This window comes from Nyctereutes procyonoides, unplaced genomic scaffold (assembly GCF_905146905.1).
Source record: "Nyctereutes procyonoides isolate TBG_1078 unplaced genomic scaffold, NYPRO_anot_genome, whole genome shotgun sequence".
Taxonomy (NCBI): Eukaryota; Metazoa; Chordata; class Mammalia; order Carnivora; family Canidae; genus Nyctereutes; species Nyctereutes procyonoides.
The window spans coordinates 23,890,529-23,907,626 of record NW_026575136.1 but is presented as its reverse complement, the minus strand read 5'-3'; the positions used below and the strand labels follow the sequence as shown (position 1 = coordinate 23,907,626).

Below are 17,098 nucleotides of genomic sequence, written 5' to 3'. Positions count from 1 at the left end.
GTCTTTGGACTCTGTTGGATAACTTGTGTTACAAGCCTGTTTTGTTTTGTTTTGTTTTGGGTTTTTTTTTTTTTTTTTGGCAGGGAAGCAAGAAATTAAATTATTCATAGACTTGATTCAGCTCCCTTGAATTAGGCTAAGAATCCAGGCAATAACCAGAGACAGAACTAGATAGAGAAAGAGAGTCTACTGCAGCATTATTTTATGCTTTTGATTTTTATTTTAATTCCAGCCAGGAATCATCCTTTGAAACTCAAACTGACTTCTTGCCTTGTGAGGGTAAAATGTAATTTTTAATTCAATAGAATAAATGGGGTACTCTCACCTTCAGTTGGTGAGAAGAGCAAGCCCTCCATCAGTATCGCCGGTGGGCGATGAGCCATGGACTGGCCCGATGAATCCCTTTCCTTGCACTTCCTGTGTGCATATCTGATTAGCAGAGCAGAGAAAGGAGATGTTTTGATCTGAGCGAGTACAAAGGCTGGGTGAGGTTGAGTGCACTCTATTGTAACTGTCTCTCAACTGACAGCTTTTAAACTGAGCAAGCCATTATCAGAGGGACCATAGCTTTGATCCTGGAAAAGCAGCCTGACAGCATCCTCCCTTCAGCCCTCAGAGAGATGGCAACTTTGTTGTAATGGGTCTCTCTTCTATGGGACACTTTCTCCCCACCTTGGGGAAATGCCTGTAATGGTAGTAGCTCTGTCCATGCGTGCCAGTTGTCTGAGGGGCTGCCCCCTGCCTTGTGAACAACACAGGCTTCCCCAGTGATGCCCCTCCTGGTGGTGCTGGTTCTGGATGGCAGGATGTTCCACCACCCGGGGAACCTGCAGGCCTCCCCCCTCCCCTCTGCACACTGGCCAGGATGCCACAAGGAGCAGCTGGCTGGTGCTGGTGGGGAGGAAGTCTCCTGCTCTTTCACAGACAGACCCACAGACCCCACCCTCATAGAGCTTATGGGTAGAGCTAACGATTTCTTTCTTTTCCTTTCGATCCTAGAAATAAAGTGGATAGGTCCATTCCCTATATAACTATTGATACAAAAAATCTGAAACAAATATTTCAAAACCAAGTCCTGGAGTGTACAGAAAAAAATAAAAATAATTACAAAAGGTAGGATCTCCTTTTTATTTTTTTTTAATTTTTAAAATATCAACGATGTCTTAATTACTCTTAATTTAATTTATACAACAGATTAGAGGAGCAAAACTCATATGATTATCCTAATAGATGAAGAAAAAATCTGATAAAATTCAACTATTGATGAGTAACTCTCATAGGGAAATAGGAATTGAAGGGAATTTCTCTAAACCAGATAGAGATGATCAATTAAAATCTAAATGTGCTATGAAAGCCTTAGAAATGTCATTTCCCTTAAAACAAAAAGTATAGGAAAAGATGTTTATTGTCATCATATCTACTCAACATTGCACCTGAGGTTTTAGCCAGTACATATGATACAAGAAACAGCGTAAGAAATAGGTATTTTTAAATAGAAATAAGTAAGAAATATAAATATTTTTAAATAGATATATAATTGTTTACTATTTACAGATGGTTTTACCTATAGCCTAATGGGGTTTTTTTACCAAACATTTTATAACAAAGAGCAAACAAATCACTAAAACAATACATTTATCATAAGATTCAGGAAACAGATATATTGGACCATAAAATTTTATGAAGGCCCATTAGAGAGAGTATGAAAGTTGGGTTTGTTTTTATGTTTCCTCATTTCTCCTTCCTTCAGGTGTCAGCTTATGATTTACTGCACCCCACTTTATATTCTCTGCCACCATATACTCAGTGATGTAACAGTTCATGGATTTAAAGGACTATGAGTTGTACTTTTAGTAACAATTTTTATTTTCATGTTTTCCTTTTACTCACAATAAATGAAATAATAGGTCTTTTTCAGAAAAGAAAATCTATGATTATTAAGAACCAGGGTGCATGGCTGGCTCAGCCACAAGAGCACATAACTCTGGATCTTGGGGTTGTGAGTTTGAGCCCCACGTTGAAATTACTTTAAAAAAAAAAAGAACCATTACTTAAATGAATTATAACATAAAACCTCAAGAAGGCCTGGACTACTCTTATTTTACATTTTTTCTCTGCTCTGACCATGCTTATTAAATCATGGAATCCCACATACTGGGCATTTTAACCTTGCAAATTCTACTACTTTCTATTTGCTGAGCTTGAGAGATCTATTATGCATGTGACAAAATTCTTCCATATTAGTATCTAGTGAGACTTATCTAATTTTTTTTCTCAAAAATATCCATCTTCTCACTACCTATATCTCAATCCTTCATTAACCTGCAAATCCTGAGAAGCAGAATTATACAGTCCTTAGTCTAAGAACTAGAAAAATCAGTGACATAGAAGGAATTCAGTTGGTTTCTCCTCAAGAGGAAAAGCTGGAAAAAATGTTTAGGAAACCCTGTTTTTCCACTGAAACTGCCAAAATGAGACTTAGAATACAATTTTTGAGAAATGAACAGATATATGACATGGCATCAGTATTACCAGTAATGAATATCCAACTGCTTATTAAGCATAAGTCAAACTCTGGTCTGATCTGCATAGTTAATGAAAAACATATTTGTGAGTTATAGATTAAGTGGTATATTGTTATGGTGGAGTTTGCAAAAGTATTTCAAAGACATAGCCCTCAGAGAAATCTATCAGGAGAGACCACAGGGTATACCTAGTGCCACTAGAGGGGGGAAACCCAAGAGGAGGAAAGGGGAAGGAATCGCATCTGGTTCCCGGGACACAAGAAGCCCAATGACAGATTCTACAAAGGGCCCTGACTCCATCCTGTGCATGAGTTGACCTGAGTGTCCTACTGGCCAACAGACAAGCTCACAATCAGATGCTCCTTCAGATGCATCTTTTAAATAAATAAATAAATAAATAAATAAATAAATAAATAAATAAATAAATAAATAAATTTTTATTTGCTTGAGAGACAGTAAGAAAGAGAACACAAAGGGAGAGGGAGAAGCAGACTTCTCACTGAGCGGAGTGCCCAACTCAGAACTCGATTCCAAGACCCTGAGATCATGAGTTGAACTAGAAGGCAAATGCTTCACCGACTGAGCCATCCAGGCGTCCTCCTTCAGATGCTTCTTATTCTCGCTCCCCTTGACTCTCAGAATGCCACTCTCTATTATCCACCTGCAAACTATCTTCCAAGTGAAACCACCAGAAATGTAAAGAATTTTCTTTGTTGTTGCTATTCTAGACTCTGTATTAGCCAGAAGTTTCTTGGTTCCATATCCTAACTGCCAGCTTTTTAATTTTCTCCACTTATTCAAAACAAACAAAAAGAAGCAAAGTTCCTTCTTTCAGAGTCTAGAACCCAAAGGAGAGACACTTGCTAACCATTTCTCCTTCAGCTGGATAGTGCTGCTGACATAACTGTTTCTAACTGATGACAACACTTATTTTCTTCCAGGTTTATGGAGGCATACGTGGCACACCAAGTTATATCTATTTAAGCCTGCCACCTGCCAGTGCCCCTGGACCTTGGACCCCCGCAAAGTGAGTGAGCTTCGGGCCTTCATGAAAATGTGTAAGCAGGATCCGAGTGTTCTGCACACCGAGGAAATGTGCTTCCTGCGGGAGAGGGTAGAGAGCATGGTAAAATACCATGGGGGTAAAATATCACCTGCTACTCATAAAACTAAATCAGAAGACAATATCAAGGAAGAAAAAAACAGATAGTAAGAAGGAGGAGGAAAACATAAAGACAGACGAACCATCAAGTGACGAAAATGATCTAGAAATGGACAATGAAGGTGTAATTGAACCAGATACTGATGCCCCTCAAGAAATGGGAGATGAAAACATAGAGATAACCAAGGAAATGATGGATCAGGCAAATGATAAAAAAAAAAAGTGGCTGCTACTGATGCCCTAAATGGTGGTGACCTACAGAAAGCCATTGATTTGTTCACAGATGCCATCAAACTGAATCCTCGCTTGGCCATTCTGTATGCCAAGAGAGCCAGTGTCTTCATCAAACTACAGAAGCCAAGTGCTGCCATTTGAGACTGTGACAGAGTTTTTGAAATAATTCCTAATTCAGCTTAGCCTTACAAGTGGTGAGGGAAAGCACACAGACTTCTGGGTCGTTGGGAAGAAGCAGCACATGATCTTGCCCTTGCTTGTAAACTGGATTATGATGAAGATGCCAGTGCAATGCTGAACAAAGTTCAACCCAGGGCCCAGAAAATTGCTGAACATCGGAGAAAGTATGAACAAAAACATGAAGAGTGAGAGATCAAAGAAAGAATAGAAAGGGTTAAGAAGGCTAGGGAAGAATATGAAAGAGCCCAGAGGGAGGGAAAAGCCAGAGGACAATCAGGAGCTCAGTATGGCTCTTTTCTAGGTGGCTTTCCAGGAGGAATGCCTAGTAATTTTCCTGGAGGAATGCCTGGAATGGCAGGGGGGATGCCTGAAATGGCAGGAATGCCTGGGCTCAATGAAATTCCTAGTGACCCAGAGGTTCTTGCAGCCATGCAGGTTCCAGAAGTTATGGTGGCCTTCCAGGATGTGGCCAGAACCCAGCAAATATGTCAAAATATCAGAGCAACCCAAAGGTTATGAATCTCATCAGTAAATTGTCAGCCAAATTTGGAGGTCAAGCATAATGCCCTTCTGACAAATAAAGCCCTTGCTGAAGGAAAAGCAACTTCGATCACCTAATGGATGTCACAATAATACAAACCAGTGTACCTCTGACCTTCTCAAGAAGAAAGCTGGGATGCCGTGAAGAGAATCCCTACCCCTCTGCCCCACATGCAACTAAAACATTCTACAGTTGTTTGCCATTAGGGTATTCATTCAGATAATGTTTTCCTACTAGGAATTACAAACTTTGTTTTTATTTTATTTTATTTTATTTATGATAGCCACACACACAGAGAGAGAGAGAGAGAGAGAGAGAGAGAGAGGCAGAGACATAGGCAGAGGGAGAAGCAGGCTCCATGCACCGGGAGCTCGACGTGGGATTCGATCCTGGGTCTCCAGGATCGCGCCCTGGGCCAAAGGCAGGCGCTAAACCGCTGTGCCACCCAGGGATCCCGGAATTACAAACTTTAAACACTTTTTTTTTAATTTTTATTGATTTATGATAGTCACACACAGGGAGAGAGAGAGAGAGAGAGGTAGAGACATAGGCAGAGGGAGAAGCAGGCTCCATGCACTGGGAGCCCGATGTGGGATTCGATCCCGGGTCTCCAGGATCACGCCCTGGGCCAAAGGCAGGCGCCAAACCGCTGCGCCACCCAGGGATCCCTTAAACACTTTTTAAACCTTAAAAATATTTAAAAACATTAAAAGGGTGTGTTAGTCTATACATTTTTCTTTACCAATCATTTCAGTTTTTTCCCTTTGGATTAATTGGGCAAGGAAGCTACTTCAGTGTGGAAGATTTATCATTGCTCAGTTCGAGTGAAATCAAGGTTTATTAACGGGGAAAAAAAAGGCATACAACGGGATGTTTCAGTATAAACGCACATCATGAAACTGTTTCTACAATCAGGCTAGTTGATCCATCCATTTACTCAATATTTATTGAGCATATATACTATGTAACCCTCACAATGCAGGTAAGGGGGACACAAGGCAGAAGAGACAGAAGTTCTTGCTTCAACCAATTCAACACCTGCTGTGCAGACCAGTATAAAAATAAACAATGATAAAATATCACAAGTAAGTTCCAAGGTACACAGTAAGGTCTCAGGTAGTGTAGCCTCAAAGTAGGCTGGGAGTGTCGTGTCAAATATCCAAGAGGGTATTGAAAATATGACCTGATGATCAGCATATGTTCCCGAAGATGGAGAAGGGGGTCAGAGGACCTCTTGGAGGAAGGCAAAAACAGGAGATTCTTTGTTCAGCTGGTGGTGATAGATGGAGCAGAGCAAGAAGTGCTCAGGTGAGAAGGGCCTGCTCATGATGTCCCTTGCAATTTCAGGACAGTTTTTGTTCCATCCTATGATAGCAACTGAAGAACGCGGAGTAGGAAAATTGTATGAATCAGATTTGCATATTGAAAGGAATACCTTCTTGGTGATTCAAAGATCACTAAAGAGGCTGCCATGTGTATATGCAAATGAAGACGCCTTACCAGAGGCTGTGCCCAAGTAGGGTAGATGTGAGGATTGGAGGGGTCCTGGGGTCATTGATCTGTCTTTGTGATGGCTGGATAAAGGACAGTGAGGGACTTCTATGATCTTTGTGTTCAGGTTTAGGCAGATGGGTGGATACTAATGCCGTGTCATCAAAAGAGAGATCTCTAGGATAAAGCATTTAATAGACTTCCTGTCAAAACTAGAATACAAATACAAAATATGCTACAAACACAATTGTCTCTGAAGACTGTGGAATCAATGGGCCTCCAAATCTGTGACTGAGATTAATGCCAAAAGAACCATTTTATGATGAACCAGAATTTAAAATGTAATTTGAATAGCGAGATAAAATATTATTTTATATCTGACAAGTCTGTATCACAACAACTGTCCTGAAAATAAAATGCCAACATTTGGATACCACTTCAAACTTACCCATCTGTTTTCTTTTAGCTCTCCCTGCTAGGCTTTCTCCATGAAATTCCTTGGCCTGTTAGCAGTTGTTTGTGAAATCTGCTCTAGTGCCATGATGCCACATATCAATTTGCCCTTATATTACAAATGATCTATATTCTTGGCCAGAAAAGCTTTCTAGAATATCTATATAATGTACACCAAATAAATGCAGGACAGCAAATTTCTTTAGGTCAGTGGGATGATGGAAGGTTGGCAGCGACATTCATGATACATATAGAACTTTAAGCACTGCTTTTGCAGAAGAAAAGACAATGGGCTATAATTTCGTATGAATTCCAATTGTAAGGTTTGGGTTTTTCAACAACTCATGGAAATAAATGACTAGGAAATGCCAAAGTTTAAAATGATACTCCTCCCCATTTCTAAATCGTATGTAATGAGACCCAGGATCTTTTTCCAAAGAACACTTAATAGTTCTCAACCACATCTCACTCTCTTTTATGTATTTTCATTCTTTCAACAACCAGTACAGAAAGGACACAAAATGGAGATTATTTGAATAAAGAATGAGAGAGAGAGAGAGAGAGAGAGAGAGAGAGAATATTACAGGCTTTATTTCTATACTTTACCATAGATTTCTTTATAAAGGAAGATATAAATAGTAACAAATAGGATCTATAGTTTTTAATTCCAAGTTACAATCTCTGCAATACATGTGACCATCTTATAAAGATTTCCTTCATTCTCCCTAGCATCTCCACCAAAAAAAATCTTCCATAAAAAATCAATTGAAAATGACATTTTACAAAAGGGACTTGAACAAATCCTCTATCTTTCAATTTTGTAACTTTAAATTGGTACCTGGCCTCTATGGCTGCCTATCTATGTTTACTCAACCATCCATTCATTCAATCAACAGTCATTTTCAGGTACAGTCAGGTCCACCTGTTATCTGGTTACCAGACTCTGATAAGAAAAAATACATTTCTTTATAGTAGAGAGACAATGAACTTTGCAGTCAGAACACTTCAATTGGAATTTCAGATCAATCATATTCTATCTGCAGGATTCCAGGCTCTAACTTGAAGGCTGTTATCCACCCCTTTAGGGGAGTTTGTAAAAAAAATTATGGAAGTGGTTAAAGTCGATTAAACTTGAGCATTTAGTGTCTAGGAACCAGAATTTCTAACTGGCTGCAATATCCTCAAAAGGAACACTTGTTCTACCTGAATGTCCATCATGATGGACATTACCCTTAAGAAATACATTCTCGGGATCCCTGGGTGGCGCAGCAGTTTGGCGCCTGCCTTTGGCCCAGGGCGTGATCCTGGAGACCCGGGATCGAATCCCACGTCGGGCTCCCGGTGCATGGAGCCTGCTTCTCCCTCTGCCTGTGTCTCTGGCGCTCTCTCTCTCTCTCTCTCTCTCTCTCTCTCTGTGCGACTATCAAAAATAAAAATTTTAAAAAAAAAGAAATACATTCTCTTAGTTAGTAAAATAATAATAAAAACAATACCTATCTTACTGTAGGAATTGTTGGGAGAAATAAAAGAATCTATGTGAATAAATTTGAAAATCATAAAAGATGATAGAAGTTTAGTTACTAAATTTATTTTTTTTAAGATTTTATTTTTCATGAGAGACAAAGAGAGAGAGACAGAAACATAGGTAGAGGGAGAATCAGGCTCCCTTCAAGAAGCCTGATGTGGAACTCAATCCCAGAACCCTGGGATCACGAACTGAGCCAAAGGCAGATGCTCAACCACTGAGCCACCGAAGTGTTCCAGTTACTAAATTTATTTAAATGATGAAATTTTATCATTAAATATTAAGCACAGGGGCAGCCCAGGTGGCGCAGCAGTTTAGCGCCACTTGCAGCCCAGGATCGAGTCCCATGTCAGGCTCCCTGCATGGAGCCTGCTTCTCCCTCTGCCTGTGTCTCTGCCTCTCTCTCTCTCTCTCTCTCTCTCTCTCTCTCTCTCTCTCTGTATCTCTCATGAATAAATAAATAAAATCTTTTTAAAAAATATTAAGCACAATGAATTAAAAGGAAAGAACACCTGCTCTGGCTAGCCCTGATAAGAGTGTATGTAGTTTGGGGGCATGAAACAAGGAGGCATTGTACATAATTACAGATAAATAATATATAACTATATATAATAATTGTTATATATAAATATTTGCATACATATGACAGAGAAACTGGCTCTTACAGTATCAAAGAATAGGGCTTGCTTCATAGACAGTGGAACTGGATGACCATTTGGCTCCAACCCATGAGAATCATTACTCTAGTGCTCTGCTGTTAATGACACAGCTTCCTCCTCCACCCCTCCTCTTCTCCCTTTACCAGCTGACTTCTCCTCTGTAAGTGTGCTTTAGTGCATTCTGCAGAATTCTGGCCCAGACAAACACACACACACACACAAGCCAAGGATTAAACAATTTTAGAATATTTTGAAGGTGCTGAGAGGTCCTAATAGGAAAAAAATACTTATTTATGCCAGTGCAATTCAAGCTTATTTCACCATGAAACCCCTGCTCTGAGAAAAACTGATCAACATCTTGCAAAACTAATATAAGAAGTTAACTTTTGGAAATATTCTCTTATCTCATGGTTTCTCCTTGCTAGGGCTCTATCTTATTTGCCATTTGAAAGCAAGCACTCAATAAATATTTATTAAATATTGCGTTTAGTATCATAGATATACAACCACTCTACCAAAGTTCACCTTCCCCTGGGTATTTTTAGTTTCTTTGTAACCATATTTAATATAATGTCATACAATTTATGTATATGCCTGAAGTTCAGAAACTACCCAGTTCCCAATGTGCTTCAAGTAGTTAGGTGGGCCCTATTCAGGTTAAAGAGTCTTTCAGGATCATTCAAAACAATGCAAATATTAAGCACTTCAAAAAAATAACTTAAAACTACAGTTGACATTGATTAAATCAATCCCATTAATGGCATAATTACTATATGAAAAGCTAGGTGTGAGATAATCAATTTCAAAGAAGTTTCTTTGAAAGTCAAATAAAGTACTTATTTGACGAAATATTTCTTGCTCACCTCTTGGCCCAATTCCAACCACCAACAGGGAAGAGAAAAGGCAAGGATTAGGATCCTCCATCCACATGAGTCCAAAGTCAGGAGACATAAGGAAGCATCAAGTTTGGGGCTTCAACACTTGAACAGAAAAGCACTGGATAAGCTAATAACCAGGAAAAACTATTTCAGGTTTTGGCAAGAAATCCAAAATCTGGCCTTAACTTCCCCTCCATCTAACTAACAGGGGCCTGTGAAGTTCTCTTCCCCATCTCCTGAGTGCTCAGTTCTGATAAAGTGCTTTCAAATATCTTTCAAGTTATATCTAAGGACTCTGTGAATCTGAGTGGTTCCAAATGTCTGTCTCCACTTGCGCCAGAGGCATGCCTCTGCCTGGGCAGGTCTCTCATTATGGTCTGCAGCATGCTTGGTTTCTTCAATCCGATGGTGGATATCTCCAGGCCTGGGAGTAATTTAACTTGTTTTCATTTTACATTTGAGATTTCATTCTTTATATCACTCTAAATTATTTAAGAAAGCCAAATAGCTTTGCCATTTTTCAAACTCCTCAGATCAAGTATAGTGCTCATTACACCCAGTGGGTGCTCAGTAAATGTTGATGAACAGACTGTTCTCCTACTCCAAAAATAACATGAAAGAAATCTATAACTTCAGGCAATATGCACAATACCTTCTGTAGTTGGATGGGCTTTATCAGCAAAGAAGTAAATGTAACTGCCTGTCTATGGGATGATTTGGCTGAAAAATTCAATTCATATGAGAGAACTGAAAAACACTTTGTGGGAGACAAAAAAATTAAGTATTTGAATGCACACTTGAAATAATTTGCATAGCCTTCTATTCTCATGCAGTACACTTCACTAGCCTCTAAGCAAAAAACTCATACATTCTCAGGCTTCAGGGTCTAGAGGACCTCAGTAATCAGAATAAGCCTTCCCTGCAAGAGAAGAGGCAAGTGGAAAACTGAACTTGCTGCCAAAGATAAGATGATCCTCAAGAAGCTTAAGCCTCAAACCTTGGGGATTAAAATCCTTACTATGAGAATTAGGAGGATACACATTTTATTTAAGATTGTACTTATTTGAGAGAGAGAAGGTGAGAGATGAATGTGGGGGGATGGGAAGCAGCAGAGGGAAAGGGAGAACCAGACTCCCCACCAAGCAGAGAGTCTGACACGGGGCTCGATCCCAGGACCCCAGGAACATGACCTGAGCTGAAAACAGACACTTAACAGACGGAGCTACCCAGGCACCTCTAGAACACACGATTGATTGATTGATTGACTTTATTTGAGATAGAAAGAAAAAGAGAAAGCATAGGAGGGGGAAGGGCAGAGGAAGAGGGAGAAGCGGCTCTCCACTGAGCAGGGACCCCTCCCACAGGGCTCAATCCCAGGACCCTGGGATCATGATCTGAACCGAAGGCAGACACTCAGCCGACTGAGCCACCCAGGTACCCTGAGAATACACATTTTAAAAGGCTGAGACAATGTCCTTCTGCAAAGATGAGTACTTAAGAGATTAATTTTGAGTTTAAGTGGAACAAAACCAGAAGGTACTGTTTACAGGCAGGCAGAACAGAGAGAGTTAAGAGAGAGTTGAGACTTTCAGCCCAAACTCCAAACAGTAGCTTTAGAGAAGGAACTGCCTCTAAAGACCAAACCATAGTGGATAGACTCCGTTCTGCCCTGGAAGCCTCCCCAAGTACAGCATTACAGTAGGAGCAGTAAACTGACAGGGTAGGGCCATAAGCTTGGTTAGAAATTTGTTTCTTAGGGGGAAGTCTTTTCTCTCCAGATGAGAGAAAGAGAGACCTGGAGAAAATCAGAAGTTAAGTCTAGTCTCAGTATCTGCATGTGGCAGGAATCACAACTCCACCCCCCCACACACACACACACACGCACGCACTTCACAAAATTGTTAGAGAAGAAAGCAATAAAGTTCTTGAAAATCTCCTAAGCAGTGGGTGATTCAAAAAAGCAAGTATGGTGCCTAAAGGGAAGGAAATAATTCAGGGGAAATTCAGAAATTCAGGGGAAAAAAAGTTGTTCTTCCCTGAAGAAAATCAAGAAGAGGCAATATTAACTCCCCAAAATATCTTACCCCATATCCTTGAAAGAAAGACATGAGAATGGCTTCTTTTTACCATTCTGGCCAATACAACTTGACCTTTTTTGCTCTGGTGGGGACTGGTGGGGACTGGTGAGGACTGAGAATACTTAAAGGGACAGCTTGATTAGACACAACCTCACGGTGTGTGCAGAACCCCCATCTGTCACCTCTCCTGATGGCCCCTCATCCCACTCCACCATTTTGCAAACTCTGTCCTATCTGATTACAGGAGCTTTCTCTTCCACCAAGAGTTCCTGCTTAAAACCCAGAGTTTTCCTTAAGACAAAAAAAGCACACACAAAAGAAAGGGGTTTCTCCCCATCCCCCAAGTGAGGAAATGAAACGAATAATACAAACAAAAGGAACCCAGAGGAATTCAAGAGTATTAAAAAGAAAATCACAAACATTTCCCTCATCTGTTTCCTGCTCCAGAGTTTAATTTTTGTGCTCTATTCTTGGCACTAAAAGCGTGACTTCTCCAAGCTTCGGTTTCTTTATCCATAAAAATATAAAAACACATCATATGTATATAAAAATATTTTCTAAAATTTTTTAAGCTTCAGGGTTGTTGAAACTCAGTAAAATAACTAAAAGCAACAAACTCAGTACTCATTAGACATTATAGTCCCTTTTTCTCCTCTAATCCCCAGAGAGGAAAGCCAGATAAAACATGCTCAGTTAAATTTGAATTTCGGATAAACAACAAATAATTTTCCGTATAAGTAGGTCCCAAATGTTGCATGTATTTGTATTTGCTATATCTAGCAACCTTACCCTCCAGAACACAGAAATAAAGTGTGCAAACAACACGGAGCATTAGAAACAAAACCAGCTCCTCACCCCAGCTGTGCAGCACACTGCAGATAGCTGACAAGTTCTTAGCCTCAGTAAATCTTTGTAACCTATGGGCAGAAATAATGATCATTAAAATCTCCTTCAAAACCAAAGTGACAAACTTCTAACAACTATTGAATATAAATGGGCCCTCTCACCCCCTAGAGTCATGACAATAAGTATTTAGATATTAATATTAAAGCAAATCCCCCCAAATCCTTTGTGGGAATAGCCTATGAGTGCTGAAAGACTACTACACTTGGAAACCAAAATGTGGATTTGGATATAGCAAAGCAAAGGCACAGAAGGAAAATAAGTCAAGCTCTGATAAACTTTTATTATCAGAGAATTGAGAAGTTTTAATTTTGGCTTGTATATAAGTTGGTGTTTTACTGTTTCCCAATGGGGTTGACATTATGATAGGGGACCACCAATTTTTCTAGCCTATGTAAAGGCTTTAATCCAGTCCTGTATATGATGGGGCCAGCTGAGGGCTGGGACCTTGTGAATGCCCTGCCTGGCAGAGAAACAAGTGGAAATGAGTCCAGGAGACCAGGTGCCTAGGTGGCTCAGTGGTTGAGCATCTGCCTTTGGCTCAGGGCATGATCCCAGGGTCCTGGGATCGAGTCCCGAATCGGGCTCTCTGCAGGGAGCCTGCTTCTCCCTCTGCCTGTGTCTCTGTCTCTCTCCATGTGTCTCTAATGAATGAATAAATGAAATCTGTAAAAAAAAAAAAAGTCCTCACAAAAAAAGAGCTAGAACAGGATTCACACCATGTCTCATAATCACTGGGTGAGGAAATCGTGGGCTTCAAAGAAGTGACTGAACCGGCTTTGCAACTGGAGCAGAGAAAGGAGTCTTCACCTTGGTACCATTATCCTTAAAATCATAGTAGAGCAAAAGATGTTCCTTGATAAGACATTGGCCCATGATCATCAGTCTGTAGTAATTTTGAAAGAAAACATAATTTCCACAGATAACTGGTTCCATCCATAAAATTCATGCAAACATCTACTGCTGGAAACACAAAGTCTCTGTCCCCATGAGGCATTTGTCAGGTGGAGAAGATGCATCTCTAAACATGTGATGGCCTGAGAGCCAGATGAGGGACAAGAGCTCCTTGAATGGAAGGTTTCCTGACACCTGAATAGTGAGAGACCATTACGGAGGAGGGGACATCCAAGTAGAGGCTTCGTGGGAAGAAGGAAGTTGCATGGCTTCCAGGCAAGCATTCTAGAAGACAGGAGCAGAAAGTCAAGAGCATGAAAGCCTGAAACAGAAGGTGAGTTTCAGAAAGCAGAGACACTCTAGAAAAGAGTAGAACATGGGGCCACAAGGGATATCTCAGAATGTCTATCAGTTCTTCACATTCAGCCTTTCTCCTGTGGGGACTTAGGAGGCAGGAACCTGAGCTTGACAGTAACTGGTGAAAAATATGTAGATGGATAACACAGAACTTAAGAAAATGCTGCAAACCAGATTCTGAGATTATTCTCAGCCTCTGTGCCAAAATAAAATGGGAGGCAGATGCATCCCTATGCAGGAATAATCCCCAAAACATAGCAGGAATTCTTTGAGCAAGGAAAAAAAAAAAACTAAGAATTTCCTTTTTTCTATAAAAAGTAATAAGCATTCATTGTAAAAAAAAAAATCAAATTACATAGATGACTACGTAGGAAGTTAAAGTCTTATTCATGTCCCCTAATGTAATGTGGTGTTTTGAGCTTTTTGTTTGTAGTTAGTTGGGTTTTGTTATGATAAACACTACAGGAAGAACTATTCCCCTATGTGTGCACATTCTGATAAGACTTACACTTCCTATAGAAGAAGTTAGGTTGTGGGGTGCCTGGGTGGCTCAGTTAAGCATCTGCCTTAGGCCCAGGTCATGATCTCAGAGTCCTGGATCGAGCCTGTTCAGCGGGAAGTCTGCTTGTCCCTCTCGCTCTGCCCCTCCCCACGTGTTCTCTCTTTCATATAAAGAAATAAAATCTTAAAAAAAAAAAGAATTTAAGTTGCTAAGTCACAGTGGATGTGTGCAACAAATTTTGATGACTAGTGTAAAATTGCCCTCCAGAAAAGATGCCTTAATTTCCATATCACCAACATTCTAGGAAAATGTGTCATCCTCCATACCTTTACCAACACTGAGTCATATTCTTTTTCTTTTTTTAATTCAAAGACAAGGTCTTGTTCTCTTGTAAATGAAGCTAATCACTCAGATCCAAACCTCATTCAATAAACATCTACTAGATGACTAGGATATTAAATTACAGTGCTAAGACCAAGACACAGACTTAGTTACAGAGAACACACTGATGGTCACCAGAGGGGAGAGAGAGTGGGGGGACAGGGAAAATAGGGGATGGGGTGAAGGAGGGCAGCTGCCATGATGAGCATCGGGTGTTCTATAGAAGTGGTGAATCACTATATTGTACACCTGAAACTAATGTTAAATGTTAAATATGTTAACTATTCTGGAAATTTTAGTAAATAAATAAACCTATTACATAAAAAGTAAATAAATGAGTAAATTCCAGTACTAAGAATTTTCAGTGTATATAAATATAAATAAACTATGCTCTAACCCTGTAACTTCCAGGCTAGAAAGAGCCAAAAGGGAAAACCAAATACCTTCAAAGTAGGGTGAATGGCAGTCAGTAACTTAATAGTGTAAGTAACTTGTCACTCGGAGGAAGAAACAATTTTTCTGGCTGTGAAACTCAGAGAAGACTTCATGGAAGAGGCATCGTTTTTAACCCCACCCCTGAAAACAAGCCACAATTTTAATAAACCAGTGCTCAGAATCTTCTAGGCATAGTGAGCAGCATGAGCCAAAGTGTGGTACAGACAGACACAGGGTGTGCGTGGGTAACAGTAAGGAGTTTCCGGGGACTGGGACAGATGACAGACTCACCTCGGGCTTCCTGCTGGCAGGAAAACACTGGAACATCAACCTGATGTTTGACTCCCCCTCTGGCCTTCCACCACTCACCCATATTACATCATTCATTTCTTTTTCTCCACTAAAATTCATAAACCTTTTAAAACTAGCACTGCTGAGATACCTGGGTGGCTCAGTGATTGAGCGTCTGCCAGGTGTTATACCGGGGTCCTGGGATCGAGTCCCACATCAGGCTCCCTGCATGGAACCTATTTCTCCCTCTGCCTGTGGCTCTGCCTCTCTCTGGGTCGCTCATGAATAAATAAATAAAACCTTTTTTAAAAATAGTAAAACAAAAAAAAAAAGAAGAAAGAAAGAAAGAAAGAAGAAAAGAAAGAAAGAAAGAAAGAAAGAAAGAAGAAAGAAAAGAAAGAAAGAAAGAAAGAAAGAAAGAAGAAAGAAAGAAAGAAAGAAAGAAAGAAAGAAAGAAAGAAAGAAAGAAAGAAAGAAAGAAGAAAGAAAGAGGAAGGAAGGAAGGAAGGAAGGAAGGAAGGAAGGAAGGAAGGAAGGAAGGAAGGAAGGAAAAAAAAAAAAAACCAGCTAGCATTGCTTTTGTAAGGGCCTTGCAGGACAAAGTTTCTTTTTGTGCAACCATGACATAATTTGTGACCATGGAGAAATAGTGGAAAGACGATCTTATGGAGATCAGTTGAGAGGCAATAAATGCATGTTTATGATATATTCTAAATATATTGATCAAATTTATTCAATATATATTCAATGCTTTCTAAGTAAGTATTGACCCCAATATGAGCGTGTACTGGTATGCCAAATAGCGTATCAATCTTCATATCATATGTTAACATTGTTAGCTGAATAACTTATGATCGATCTTGTTTCTCCAGTTTCTGCCGACTTTCCTTAAAAGTTTGTTGGGTTAAAAAGGAGACATCCTTTACAAAAAGAATGATGTTTTCTACTTGAAGTGAAACTAAAGCCGAAGCTTGTGTGAAGATGTTAAATATTATAACATTGACCCATACTGTTAACACCATCATATTGGTTCTCTCCTAGAAAATGCACTTTTTTGAAGAAATAGCTTCCTCTTCTGACCTTTCCCTTAGTTCTTGATAGCTGGGCTTGCCAAAGAAAACTTGATCCTGAGCAATGTATTAACTCTGGAAGAAATTATGTCTCCTCTAATGTACTTCGGCAATTATTTCCCATTAGTTTAACAAATGATTGTCTCTGCCAAGAAAATAGGGTAGCTTGAGAAATCACAGCTGAAGAACTCTGCTGGCTTTTTAAAATTTGTCATGCAGAAGAATTAATCCATGGACTCTAAATCAAACTATCAAAAGAGTAAGCTTCAAAATCTATTAGCAATAACTGCATAAAATAACTCAAGTCCTTCTTCTTTTAAGATTTTATTCATTTATTCATGAGAGACACAGAAAGAGAGGTAAAGATATAGGTAGAGGGAGAAGCAGGCTCCATGCAGGGAGCCCGATGTGGGACTCGATCCTGGGACTCTGGGATTGTGCCCTGAGTCAAAGGCAGACCCTCAACTGCCAAGCCACCCAGACGTCCCTAACTCAAGTCCTTTTAAGCAAGGCAGATGAATACAGTTCCTTCAACTATC

General features: G+C 39.9%; 1 pseudogene; it reads left to right on the top strand.

Moving 5' to 3' along the window:
• Positions 1-770: 770 nt before the first annotated feature.
• LOC129495457 (hsc70-interacting protein-like) lies at positions 771-4,664 on the top strand (annotated as a pseudogene).
• Positions 4,665-17,098: the final 12,434 nt, after the last annotated feature.